The 14,832-nt window shown below is 38.0% G+C and overlaps 1 protein-coding gene and 1 long non-coding RNA gene across 2 annotated transcripts in view; both read left to right on the top strand.

The window, feature by feature from the left end:
- Positions 1-14,832, top strand: part of RAP2A (RAP2A, member of RAS oncogene family) — a 33,133-nt gene that overhangs the window by 3,739 nt on the left and 14,562 nt on the right. The gene's annotated exons all lie outside the window — the stretch shown is intronic.
- LOC140646293 (uncharacterized) lies at positions 1,099-4,593 on the top strand. The gene is made up of 4 exons (XR_012040398.1): positions 1,099-1,117; positions 3,552-3,582; positions 3,693-3,728; positions 4,554-4,593. It is a non-coding gene; the product is annotated as an uncharacterized lncRNA (long non-coding RNA).

Raw genomic sequence — 14,832 nt, 5'->3', positions numbered from 1 at the left:
CTGCAATCAGCTGTTCTTGCAGTGCCTGCAACTAGCCCTGCTTACCTGGAACGTGTGCTTTAGTATCAGTACATGGGGGGCAGGAATCTAGGAAACTGGTGAAAGGGAATGTGCCCTAGGAGAGTGAAGCTGTGGATGTCTTGTTTTGCTGGATAAGGAGTGTAATCAGAAAGTAGGAGGACAGAGGGGTTCTGCCCTAATGTAGGGTGGTGGGTTGTGCAGAATGAGGCCAAAGGTATAAGGTTGGTCTCTGGGTTTAGGAACTTGAGAGTGCCTCCATGCTTGTTTGAAGCTGTTATCACTGATGATGATAGCTAAGTAAACAGTTTGGGAGCTCCTATTCACTGTACAATTGACTGCTTATCTGAAAAGCATTGTTCTAACCCCAGGATCTTAGTGTTTCAGGCACCTAGTACCAGTTTCTGGATCCTGCTGGTGCCAAATATGTCCATTAAGCCTTGTTTCTTCTGATTCTTGCAAATACTTAGGGTTTGTAGTGTTGGGAAGATGGAGTGTACATAAGGATAATGTTTTTCATGTGATAGCTTTGAAGGTTACTCCTTACTTTCTGTATACAAGAAGGATAAAGGGAATCAACTGCTGCTTTACTGCCTCCTGGTGAGATATTACACAAAATACGTTCTCTGTGCATTTGTAGGTGCTGCAACTCCGAGACCTTATTTCCCTCCAAAATGGATTTGCAAGCTTGGCAGCAAAGAACTGTCTGTTGTTTACGCTGCAGACAGAACTCACTATAGTTTCAGAATGAGCTGTTCTCTGGAGAAACCTTTTATTTGTGAGAGGAAGGCTAAACTGGATGAGTGGGCTCATGCCAGTGAAGGTCTGCAGTGAAGTAAGAACAGAAGCTGTCAAATGAAACATTGGAAGTGGTACACCCCAGTTAGATATCAAGGTTTAGAAATAAGTAGTGAGTACGCAGATTAAGCAGTGTAAACTTTTTTTTTTTTTGGTGGAAAAAGGAGTTAGGTAAGTTCTAACACTTCTGTGTTTGTCTTTTGTGTGATTAGAAAGCTCTCTGAAGAGAATCTGCTGATATTTACCATATACTGAATTTTAATTTTGGATATGACTTTCCCAATGTTTTTCTCCCATGAAGGTATGTTTAAACCTTGTTGGGTATGTATTCTAGGTGCTTATGTAGCCTTCAATAATGTAATTTCTCAATCTGTCCTACAGACTTTATATACGTTTAGTAGAACCCCATGGAATAGAAAAGCATTAATATTTCTATTCAAGCAGAAAACTAAAGCACAGAAATAAAAAAGAACTCAAAGTTAATTCAGAGTTCTTCACTTGCAATAGTTTCTCTAGATGTCTGACCAGTACTTTAAAGACAGGACTGTTGTGTTCATGTTTTAGAGAATCTAACAGATTCTACTTGAAATAGTATTTTTGAGAAATGCTTTATTTCAAGTAGTGAAAAAAACTTTTCATTAATCTATTGCTTTTTCTCTAGGAAGCAAAGACCAGAAAATTTATTAATTTAGATTGGCTGAAAATACAGACTAAATGATATAGGTGTATTGCTATGAAATATCACAGAAATGTGTCTCCTAGTTGAATGTTCTTTGTGGTGGTGTTTATCATCAGGATGAAAGTCTGCTTCCCAGTCTAGTGATTCTGTGTGGTAATTTAAAATGTACAAAAGATGTAATTATTGAAATTTATTAATTGTGAAATCAGCATCTTAAGTCAATGATAATTGATGTATTTCATGACTTAATGGTGATTAAGTCTGAAAAACTATACTTGAAATTACAAATTGCTCACATGTCTAGTTTGAAAATGTTGCTTTCCAAGTACTATGAAAACTAAATGTGGTTTTTAGTCAAAGACCATGTAGGACATTGGGGTCCGGATCCTCATTAAAACTAGGTAATACAATCATACAGATGTCAGTAAATATAGAGTTTTGAGGAGATAAAATAGTTTAGTTTGTTCTTTAGCTCTTCATTGTAATAAGTACTCTTTAAGCACAGTTGAATTTACCAGTTTTCTGAAATTCTATGTATTTCTCTTCTTTTTTTAAAAAAAAAATTTTAAGAAATTTTGAGAACCTTTTAGAGAATTCTTCATAAACACTGCTATGACATTCAACCACAAAAGTGTCTTCAGTCTTCCAGGAAGAACTACCAAAGTGTTCAGAAGTGAAACTTGGAAAATACTATTCCTTCTGAAGTACCGTATGCAAAAGGTTGACAAATATCTAGGGACTTTCATACGTGCTAGCTGTGTAGAGATGTTAGAAATAAGAACAGACTGAAATCTTTTTTAGCAAGAGGTTTTTTTTCTTGCAATAATCTCACTGTAGTGGATTGATTAGAGTACTCATCTTTAAGTGAAAAAGGCAGGGCAGGTATTAAGCATCCTCCATCCTCCACAGGATGCCTGGCCAAGCTGCCACCTACTCTTGTGCACCCATCAGATGAAACTTAGCACTTTATTGCAAGAACAGATTAATGAATTTTAAATCCCGTCAAACACTTGTACATATTTCTAAGAAAACGTAGGAACCCGAATGGAATTCTGACATGGTGCAGACATCAGCCATTGTGTTAAAATATTTAAGTACAACAGAAGAGCTATACTGGCCCCTCTCTCTCTTTTTTTAAAAGGGACACCTATGGAGAGCTGTTTCCTAGCTGAGAACCTTATCAATTTACAAGAAGAAAATGCAAATATTTTAAGCATCTTTAGAGACATAAAGAACTGGTAAACACAAGTAGTCAGTCGTATCACATTGACCCTCTACATAACATCAGAGCCTTCAGCTGTATGGCCATCTTCTGGGTCTTAATGGGGAACTGAAAGTCCCCTTTACACGTCTACGTCCCCTAGAAAGTGTCTATGGTAGAAAGAGTACAAGTTTGCAGGATACAGCACATTACTGTAAAATTTATTTAGTTTTTAACTCAGAGTTTAAGTTTCTCTTTGTGCTCTCGTGCTTTTAAAATAACTGCTCTATAGAGTTCAGATCTTTTTATTTTTAAGTGAACCTACCTTTGTTTTAATTTGAAATTAATGAACTAATTCTGTCAGACAAAATTACAGGTTTCTTGATTTAACTGGGGAATTCATACATAGACAATCCTATAAAAAAAAAAAGTCTCTGACAGTGTGCAATTTTAAGTTATAGACGATTATTTTAAAGTTGCTTGGCTTAGTCTTAAACTTGGATATTTCAAGGTGCTCATGCATCTTAAGAACATATTACCTTTAGTGTTTTCCTGTAGAAGCTTTTGAATTAAATTCCATACTTGCAGAGTTCTCTTGCCCCCCCCCCCCCCCGATGATCTGAAATAGTCATGCTACTTTTAGTTACTTTCTGTGGAAACCATTAAAATTTCAGGCCATGATTATAACCAGAGTCTTCTAATGGGTTTTTTTGGCTTCTTCCCTCCCCCCCACAGCTAATTGTATAGGTATTTCTTTCCAAGATGTATTTATTTTTCTTTGTAAGGTAAAGTGACATGATAGCTTCTGTATGTGGGCACTGAAAATAAATCTTTTTATCCCCTCCTGCTTTTTAGGTGTTCTTTGGACTTTTATTGAAAAAGCCAGGTAGGCAAGCTCCTTTTGTATGCATGTTTAGTTTAGATTGTGCTAGTTTAGAGTATAGCATATCTTTTTTTATGATGCCTGTGTCACTTAGCATCATCTTCTCTTTTCAGGTCTTAATTGCTGCTGTAGCTCATGTTGTTGTAGAGGTGTGTGAATAAATATGGATGGCTACAATTGTCAAATAGTAGAATAGTATGTGGCAAGACTTCTTAAATTTGTTTTCAGTTGTGCAGTGTTGCTTGATCGTGTCTGTGTTGTAAAAATGCTATTTAATGTGTTAAAGACCAAATATAACAGTGACTTTAATGGCTTTCATAGTTTAGTACAATAATACAGCATTAATGCTTAGGGTTGAATGTTTTCTATCTTGCTATTCATTAAGCTGTTTTGACACAGATTTTTGCAATGAATATTTGGAAAATTTTATAAAAAAAATCACTGCTCATTAGAATTTCTGTTTTGCCTTTGAATTTCTGTTTTGCCTAGAGGACAATAATTCTTTAAATACTGTTTTTTATAGCCAACACAGTTGGCAGTAACTTGCATCTTTTCTTTCAAAATAACCATGATTCTCTACTCTTCAGTTGGATAGTATGTGGATAGAAACAAATTTTGTTTTTTGGTCATACATAAAACATTCTGGGTAGCAGTATTTTTAGTTAAAACTCTTATGTTAGCAGGCATACTTTCTGGACTGAAATTTCAAATATAGACATTCTTTGGCGATTGAAAGTTTTTAGATTAATAAAATTCGAAATGTCTGAGTGGGTGGCTCTCCCAAAAATCATTAAATCAATTCCTTTTCTACTTTTCCCCTTAATAATTCAGTGTCAGATTTTTATTTTTTGCACCTAAGAACAAACCTGGGGTTACTGGTTATTTCATTTCTGAAATCTTGCAAGTGTTGCTCAAACACATTTCCCGCCCCCCCACCCCCCCCCCCGCTTTTTTCCTCCTTGTAAATTGTGTAGGTGGTATGTGATGATAACGTTTTGAGAGAGAACAGGGAAGCAATTGGGACTGCAGTGCTAAATTATCCCGGCACGTAGTGACTTGTACAAAGATTTACATGATCGTTAAGGTAACAAGAACTATAGCTATCTGCTTCTTCATATTCTCTTATTCATTAGCTTCTGGCTGGTCTGTTTTTTTTGTTTTGTTTTGTTTTGTTTGTTTGTTTTTTGTTTTTTTCCAGAGGTTTCCAATACAGGACTAGTATTTAGTTTTTGCTGCACTAAGGCAAACAGTATAGTTTAGGTACAGTTTACAATGGTGAGTGCAACTCGAACACTTTCTTTGTCAATGGGTTGCATTTTAGCAGCTGTGTTGTCTTAAATCCTAGTCTAGACGAGAGAATTAAAGGTGTGATATGAGCACGTTATCCTTTCTCAACATTAATGTCATGGGGCTAGCTCAGTTGCTGCTGTACTCTTTAAAAATGCAATGGTGACAATATTTTAATTCTTGTCTTGATTAGGCCTAGACAAGGTGAAGGATCAGGTGAAGGACAAAAAAAAAAAAAAGAGTAAGTGTTTTTAGAGCTGATTAGCTTGTTTTGAGACATTGCTTGCATCATGTAGATAGAGCTTTAATGTCTTTTAAAATATTGTTATTATCTTCTGCAAAAAGTCAGGGTAATGAGGCAGACATTAAAGCATTTTTAAATATTAGAATGTAATAGCTCAGGGTAGTGTTCTGGGGTAAAATAAATATAACTCTTACTTTATAGAATGGTTTGGTGACTTACCGTTATTGTTCTGGTTAACAGGTAGCCACCTTAACTAAAAGATTAATAGTGTTTGAGATTCCCATGTGACTATCAACTCAACTACAATTTAATTTGAACTGGAAATGAATTGGATAAGGGCGCTGAACTTGAAGTGCTCTGAATGTTGTGAAGAAGAGCTTTGGTCCTGGATTTCTGATTCATTGCAAGAAAAGATGCTTTCAAGAAATACCAACATAGATCGCCTCTGGGCTATATGTGCGCTTGCTGTGATGAGCAAGTTTTGGTAGGAGAATGTTTGTACTCTTTGCCTTCTTACTCCTAAATTATACAGTGTAGAGGATAAGCCAGGACTGATCAACCTACTTTATCTGATTAGATCTAGTTGCAGTTTCCCACACTGCTATAACATCTTTTTAACTGCTGTACAAAATCTCACTTGAAACATTTTATAAATGTGCAAATAATTGGCATGCTTTTTTCTTTTGAAAAAGCCCTGAACTTTATAAGACCTATCTAGAAATGCATAAATTAAACCTTTCCTCAAGAACTGCTTTTCTTTTGAAATTTCCTTACTATGTTTTCAATTTCATTTTTAAATTTTAGAAGCTCGTTGTTTTTGTCAGAACAAAACAATGAATATGGAATGTTTGGGGTTTATACCATTTTCCCCAAAAGTTATAAATGAGTGGGAAAAAAAATCTGTGTTTTTTTTCACCCACCTCTGTATTTAATTGCACTTGGCCATGTTGCAGGATCCTGGATGTGTGTATTTTCTGAACCAAATGACAGCAGTCCTTATTTGTATACTGCTATTTGTACACTGTTTTTAAGAAGGTATGTTTTCAGTCTGTGGATTACTTTCTACTGCCAAAAGGACTTGATGTTGTAAAGGGTTTTCCTAGTAGTAATAGTCTATCTCCAGGTTCAAAATTTGCCCCTCTTCTGCTGTAATAATTCTGCTGAAAACCAGTCAAACAGTGGGGGTTTGTGGTTTAGGTTTTTTTTTTAACTTTAGGAATTCAATTTATTTTTGAAAATAATTTGGAGGGCAGAAGATGATCACCTTGAACTATTTCTTCTGGAGCATTTTATCAGATGCCTTTCATAACTGCCCCCTTCTGCCCCCCCCCAATCTATCTAGTCTGAGTGCTGCTCAGCCTCCATCAAATCCAGGCTCTCCATCTTGCTGCTTAAAGAAGGTATCCACTCTGCTAGTCTCAGAAGCAGTTAGAGTCTTGGTAGCTGACATGCAGGTTACTCCCTACAATGCCTGGAAGAGAGAAGCATGAGTCACCTTCTGCTGGGTTAACGCTGCAGTCCACAATCGAAATCCAAGCAGTAATTTGGAATTAATTCTCCCATTGCTTTTGTCCGTTTGGGTGTGGTGTTAGTTTTGGGGAGGGGAGCAGGGGCAGTCAATATGATACCACTTAAATCTGTTTGATCTGCTTGGGTTCTTTAACAGATAACCTCCTCAGTATACAGTGGGGGTTTTGGGGATAGGAGAGGTTGGTTTGTTTTTATACCAAGTGTGCAGGATGCTATCCAGAGCAGGGAATCCTGGCACTGATCTTCTGAACATGCAATGCACTGGAGGAGATAGGTTTTTTTGTGGGTTTTTTTTTTTTTCTTCATCCCCCACCCCCCCACCCCAATGGCAGCCTTCTCTTTTCTTGCATTTCATTGAGAAATAAATGAGAATCGGGTCTTACAAAATAGCTTATTGTTTCTTTTCTGTGTTAGTTCTTTAGGAATCTGCTTTGCTCTGAGGTGTGTAGTCCTGTTGCAACAAACCACTTGAACTATCTCCTTATGTATGTAGAATCTCTCCTCTTGAGAGGTGGGCCCTCTCACTGATCAAAACAGTTACATTCTAAAAGAATGGGAGAAAAATGGAAGCCACTATGTCATCACGGAACAACAGCTGACTTTTCCTGAAATATTGTGGTCACCTGGACTAGGGGGATCTTCTGGTGACCACTCACTGTGTGGGATATTGATTTTTGTATTTTTGCAGTGACTTCTTTATCTAAAGTGAATAAGCAGCCCTGAGAGATCCCTGGGTTTCAGTCCCTGGTATCTTTCTCCAGCTCGTACACCTGTCCTTTTTCTGTTGTTGTTCCCTTGGGATTTGTGAATTTGCCTTCATGTATTTGTATTTGCCTTCATAGTGGCTCATCTTCAACAGGAAGATTGAAGAGTATTTTCTGAACCTCGCCTGTAGCTTAGTGGTTAGGGCAGTCTTCTGGGAAAAGCAGATGTGAAACTCCTATGACTAAAGAAGGTGTATGGTGCAGGTCTTCCACCTCCTCGATCAGTGCTGTAATCGCTGTACTGCAGTGTTAAATGCGAGAAACAGCATTGCTGCTACTTGCTTTTATTCCCATGGCTTTGCGTGGAATTGATATCTGTTGTGTTTGCTATTGAGTATCTTACTATTTGGTAGATTCACAGAGGAATGTTTAGTGAATTAAGCCTCTCGAGGGACTTGGCTGCTTGCATGCCTCATCTGTAAATCCCAAGAGAGCTGAGGTGTGTGACCCTGTTGTGGTTCCAGTATATGGCTCAGCTGGGCTTGCACAGCTGTAGGCCTTCGGGCAGCTACCTTGTTTTGATAAAAACCTTAGATGGATGTGACCTGTCAAGAAATTAAGTGGGCAGGCAGAAATTTTGTGGAACAATGTCTTGGACATGGCTCCCTAAATCCTTCTGGAGTCCTAGTATATTTACCTACCTTGGTTTTGCTTTCAGGCCCAGAAATATTTGCCATCAGAATGTTTTCCTCTCTTTACCTCCTGCTTTTTCATGTCAGTTTCATTCCTTACATTTTAAGCAGTGAATTCCTGAATGCCTTTGTATGGATCTTGTTAGTACAGAATATTGAGTAGACCACAGACTTGATGATCATATCATCCACAGCATGGGCTTGACACTTCTTGTACTTCAGATGTCTTCCTTCCCTAAAAAAGGAGTTCTATGCACAGGTTATATTATATAGCTGTTTATAACATATTTGGAGTAGAATCTGCTTAGGTGGCTATCCTCATACAAATAGTTGTCTGAGGGATGATAGACTCTTTCCTAGGAAGAAACAAGGAGAAGCAGATGATATCAAGATAGCCTGCCAAGAGTCCACACAGTTTTAATGTTAAATATCAAATGTGAAGAAACTTGATTAATTAGTCTTCGTGGGCATCTCTTCTGTGTTTCCCCTAGTTTGGATCTGCAGCCTCTCTTAACATTAAAAGCCACAGACACTCAGCAGCCTATCTTCATATCATCTGCTTCTCCAGTAGTTGTTATAGGTTGGCCATGTGAGAATAGATAGCCTTCTGCTCCTCAATCCTCAATGATGTTCCATGAAATTTAGGTATAGCGGCACATTCTGGAATTTCACTCAATCCAAATATTCCCAAATTTGATTCAAATTGTGGAGAAGCTAGGCTGCTTGTTGATGTGGTGAATGAGTGGCTATGTTTTGGTGGGATTAAGTTTGAAGAACTCGCTGCTGCTTTTAAAGATAACGTTATGGATCAGATGATAATTTTGCCTGGACTGTGTGAATGGATATCTAATGGTTTTGCCTCTAGTCTGGCACTATATACACTATAGTCATTCCATCTGGGATTGTGTAGCCTCTGTTGCTTACCGAAGTATCACTGTCTTACATGCTGGTTTTGGCTGGGATAGAGTTAATTTTCTTTATAGTAGCTGGTGTGGGGCTATGTTTTGGATTTGTGCTGAAAACAGTGTTGATAACACACTGATGTTTTAGTTGTTGCTGCACTAGCCAAGGACTTTTCAGCTTCCCATGCTCTGCCAGGTGCAGAAGTTGGGAGGGGGCACAGCTAAGATAGTTGATCCAAACTGGCCAAAGGGCTATTCCATACCATATGATGTCATGCTCAGTATATAAAGCTGGGGAAGAAGAAGGAAGGGGGGACTTTCAGAGTGATGGTGTTTGTCTTCCTTGGGAAGCTGCTGCAAATGCTGCTTATGTAGCTGCTGAAGATTTCTGATGAGTCTGTTTACCATCTAGCAGTTTTTAGTCAAACCTCTTGTAGCCCTTTTATTTCTAGTGCTCTCTGTAACCAGATTTCATAGCAACCAAAGTCAGATGCTTGCTACCCATCAGATGAGTCTGTCAGCAATTGTTGGCGAGGAATGCTGTTCCTATTACCACTCCGAGTACCAGTTTTTACTTAAAGGTCTGGAGTTATTGTGGAAATAGCCCTGCTGCCACCAGGCCCTATGCCTCAGATTCTGCACTGACCATGTAACTGGGGGATTGCTGGACTCGCTCCGCATCTGTGCGAGGGTGTTTTTCAGGAACCACACGGAGCAAATGCAGTTCTTGGACAGCCTCCTGATGGACTGGAGCTACTGTTCGTTTTGATTTACACTGTCAGTTACATTTGTAATTGCCCAGAGTTCAACTACTGGGCAGTTGTAATGGTTTTTAGAGAGGCCACATAATGTGAATGTTTAACTAAAAGCAGGGCCCTTTCTCAAGGAAAGGAAGTGACTGGCACTTGCAGACAATATGAACCCTCAGTCATACTACTAAACTATAGTGGATATGTTCAAAATACATTGTCTGTCTAAAAATTTTATCACAAGAAGCTTAAGATAAGCGTCATGGTAGTGTGATCCGATGACGGGAAGGTGGTTTCTCCTGACTTCTGCCTTTTACTACTTTTGTAACTCTTTGATTAAACAAATCCACATAATTAAGTTTTTACCAAAGTTTACAATATAACTGTTCTGAAAAGGAAAATAAAATATATAGAAAGCTGGGGTCAGGATATTTGAACTTAAAAGGTCTGGATTGCTCTGGAAATAAGGAAGGAGGGTGATGTGCATACCATGTATGGCAGGGCTTACTGGTGTATCCCTAGGCCCATAGGGACACACTGAGAAAAAAACCTGTGGTTACAAAGTTTTTGCCTCCAGCAAGAATTGCTACCTTGTAGACTCAACATAGGAAAGAAAACAGGACTGGGGGGGAGGCGGAGGCTACCCTGTAGTCTTTCCATGGATTCTCAAGAACTTGGTCATTCAATATGATTTGCTGTTTATTGCAGGATATTGCTTTTTTCCCCTTTATCTTGTTCTAACCCTAGTAAACTTTATTTGGCTAAAATATACAAAAAAGCATCCTTTTTTAAATTGAGATGAACATATTCAAGAAAGAAAACAAATCACCTAAAGGTGTGAAAATCACTGAACTTAGCGTATGTTGAATTCTTTTCCAGATGGTTTTTATTCAGAAATAGTGACTGCCATCATGGTAGCTTCATCTGCCAGACAGGGACAATGGAAAGCTCAATCTTGGATGAAAGCTAAGAAGGCACACCTTGAAAGTCCCTTATTACTCTAAAATTAAATAATTGTATTGCCTTCCTAGCTGGGATAATTGGACTGGTAATTGAAGTCTACATTCTTCTCCCAGAGATGATCAAAACACCTTCCTTTGAAAGACTTTCTGTCTGTCTGCAAGAAATGTGGTTAGATTAAAAGGACTGGGAACAGTCTGGGCTTCACGCCCCTGCACGCACCTTCATATTAATTGAAATGGCCTTTCTGCATAGGACAACTTAATGTGGAAAAATTAATTAGTGGACTATTTTCAGGAAATTCTAGTTGCCAATTAGTGATTCAATGAAGAAGGTGTAATGGACACTAGGGTGTGTGGTACCTTTAAATATAGGCTCCTTCTTAAAAGAAATCCAACTTTCTCAAATATTTTCTTACCATTATTACTGTCGCTTTTGAGGGTTAACTATACAAATTACCATCCTTTCTGTACCTAGAATGTGACAAACAGACGTTTAAATATTGGGGTGATATTTTGTTTCTCAGAATAAAACAAAGTACACTATAGTTTAGCGTCTTTCACAAATTGTTATCTACCTAAATGCTGCCACTTTAAAAATAAGTTTACTCAGAAAGAGAGACAGCTAAAATGTACATGTATACACAAATATATGCATATATGTGCAGAGGGATTTTTCAGTCTTCCACTCTGTTGGGTCAGGAGTCAGGACAAAAACCAAAATGTGGATTTCACCAGGTTCTGCAGTCGTCTCCTATTTAAAATAGTTTTAAATGGGCTTTGCCCACATATGAAAATTTTGTCACTAAGTTACTTTCTGAACAAGTTTGGTTAAACCAACGTAAAGCCACATTTTTTGCTTCCTACCTAATTTAAACAATATTAAAATTGGTGTCCATGCGGTAATTTGCAATATTATAAAGAAATTATTTAGGTTGGTCTGGCTTGTTTGTTTTTTCTCCCTCTGAAAAAATTATGTCAGTGAGAGACATAGCCTCTTGTTGTGAAGCTTGTAATTCTTTTTCTCCCTCCCTCCTTCTCTCACACACGCATGCACACATTGCTTTTTCTATCAGCTAGTAAAGCCCGTCCTTTCTGTTTGCTGAGTAACTGTCTCTTTGGGTGACACGGGCCATCAGCCAGCATACAGTCACTAGCAAAATGCCAGTGCGGAGGCACTCCAGTGCTCTAGGGATGCTGACAGCCGGGAGCCTTGGGCTCTGACCCTGATGAACCTGCTCCGCTGCTGACACAGCTTTGGCACTGGCCAAAGCATCCAGGTGCCTAAAGCCCCAGAGATGCAGCAGCATGGGCAGCTGTGTGGTGACAGAGTCCCAGAGGCTAACCTTGCCGGTGCAGGCATGGCCTAATAGCCGATAGGGTTAACGTGTGCAAGATAACATGGTCTTCAAGGTGATTGAGTGCCACAAAGTGTCTTCATAGACAATAAAATGGCTATCAGACAGGTAAGTAAAACCCTTCTGCGAAAAAGGAGCTTTTTTTAACCTAGAGTAGACCCAAAGAAATTAACATTTACACAGTAGTTAAAATATAAATAGCTCGACATCTGAGATGATGAGAATATCTGAGCTCCTCATTCTAGCTGGCTTCATTTTAACAATTGCTCAAATATTAGATTTCAGATACACATACCCACATGTGTAAGGACGAATGAAATGTCTAGATTTTACTGTTTTATGTACTAGATACCTATAGCTGATATCATTTTATAAACAAGTTCTTACTAGGAAATTTCTGGATACTAGAATGGGTAAACCTTAGTTTCAAGTCTTCCAATATATTAAGGACGCTGATTGAGAATGAAGTAGTCTGTTGGGTTTTTTTCTGTAATTGGTACCTGTCTTATTGTAGGATGAATGAAAAATGTTCCTAAGAAAATTATTTCTGAAGTTTATGCTCAACATAGAAGAGAGGTTATCAGTAAATTGTACTTTATATTTGCATAGAGGTAGTATGCTGGGAGGCAGTATTTTATACTTGAAGATGAACCAAAACTTATTTTAAAAAAATCAAACAAATAACCAAACAAACAAACAATGCCCACATGACTTTGGAAGATCTTATTTTTGTATATTCATGTTTAGATATGGAAACGGTTTCACTTAACTAGCTGATGTGCTCTTTCTGAATCAAATTTCTAGAGTTAGAAAGTTGAGTTGTTAAAGATGGAGGTCTCTTCTGAAAACTGTGGAGGAGAAAACCTTCTTGGTGCTCTGTTCATTCAGACGTTCCAATTATTTAAACCAGGCTTATAGTAATTGGATAAATTATTCTGTAAGATGAGGGCCACCAACTTTCTGAAGTCACAGCAGAATGTTTTTCTTTCCCAAGTTAGAAGTCAAATGTTCTGGTAGAAACTCAGCAGGAGTGAAGAGACTTTCAGAGCATCTGCTAATGAAACTAGTCAAGGCTTTTGGATCCATGTCTGTTTTTTCTTTGTTGGCGACAAATTTTATTTTGGTAAAAGAGGGCTTGACTATAGTCAAAAGGATATGAAGTCATAATACTATTTCTGAAGTAAAAGAGAAATTGATAGAACTTGCACTATTTTCTCCTAAACTGGTTCACTATACCAACATGGCCACTGGCTTAGAGTTTCTGTAAAATAGTCTATCTTCTGAAAAATACCCAGAGTTGTAACCTAATCGTACCATTGTGAGGGAAATTTGTCTCAACAGAGCACTTTTTGCAAAGTTTTCTTATAAGCATTGTAGGATATTTTCATTAGCTTGAAGGACATTAAGCTGTATTCTTCTTTGGTTACTAGGGCAACAAAGAAGTTTCTGCTTCGTACTAGACACACAAATTCTCTTCAGGCTATGCAATATCATATAAATTCTGGTATCTATCTGCCTTAGCTTCTACATGGGAATTGATGAGAGAGCAGAAATTTATGCCAGGTCAGTTGCCTGTTAATCCCATTATTTTTATTTTACTTAAGTTTTAAGTGACGTGAAGCTGGGCTCATTGCAAAAGGTCAAATTCTTTAAAAAGTAAATAAATAAAAGCCATTATGGAAATGCAGTTCATATACATATGTAATGCTCGATTCTACAGACCAGATAGTGGCAATCAAATTGTCAGAGGTGAATTTTGTGATCCAGACTTGCATATGTTTCAGAGGCTAAATCTGGCTAGTACTGAAAGTCAGCAGCTTGGACTTCTTGGAGTAAGAAGGCTCTTACCTTGACATGGAGGAGAAGCTGTTGCTTTTTGTGTGGTTCTGACTGGACAGCATGACATGATCGTTCCTGAACTCTAATCCTTTGGAAGCAGGTGATGCTGCTAAGAAGGTTTTGAATTAATTGTTAGGCCTATTCTTGAAGACTGTAAAAGTGTAATTTTAATGAGCTAGAGAAAATCCTATTAGAATAGTTTAAATAAGTTTTGCAGTGGGATTTTTATCAGTGATTATAAATTGGTTAAGGGAATATAAGAGTGTGTTCACTTTGAAGAGTGAAATGATACCTTACAGGACTATAGCCTTCTGGCCCTTCCAAAATGCATATGCATTTGACTGTTCTTGCTAGCCACAGTTTTTACTTTGTGTATCCACTAAAAAGTTTTGCTTTCTATAGTTTAAATAAACAAGGATGAAGGGATTGAAGTTGTCACTAACTTATGCTTGAGCTTTAGTTAATTCTGTAAAATCTGGTTGATTCACTTTGCTTTCATAATACTAGGATATATGTCTATCTTGAGCCCTGTAAGTATGATTATCAGTTCCTCTGCATAAACAAATAGCTATAAATATTTGTATAGCTTTGGCATTTGTTTCTCAGCCCATTTTCTACGCAAAGAAGCCTAATGCAACTCAGTTGTCTGCTTGTCTCCTCTTCCTCCATTACCTGCCAGGAAGTTTTGAATTCTGTGGCAAAGTTGAACTAAATTAAATGGTGGGACAAGTTCCCAAAGAGGTTGTGGAAGGTCTGTCCTTGGAGGTTTTCAAGAATGAACTGTACATGGCCCTGAGCAAACTGGTTGAGATCTCCTGGCTGACTTTGCTCTGAGCAGGGGGTTGGACTAGAGACCTCCTGAGGTCCCTTCCTGCCCCAGTGGTTCTGCGGTTTGAAGTCTGGAACGAATTAGAAATCTAAATAATGATTAAGTTCATTCTGAATTGTTGGTGGGAAAGAGACCCTGTCAGTGCTATAGTTGTGTAAAA

The sequence above is a fragment of the Ciconia boyciana genome, chromosome 1 (assembly GCF_034638445.1).
Source record: "Ciconia boyciana chromosome 1, ASM3463844v1, whole genome shotgun sequence".
Taxonomy (NCBI): Eukaryota; Metazoa; Chordata; class Aves; order Ciconiiformes; family Ciconiidae; genus Ciconia; species Ciconia boyciana.
This window is presented reverse-complemented; position numbering and strand designations above follow the sequence as displayed.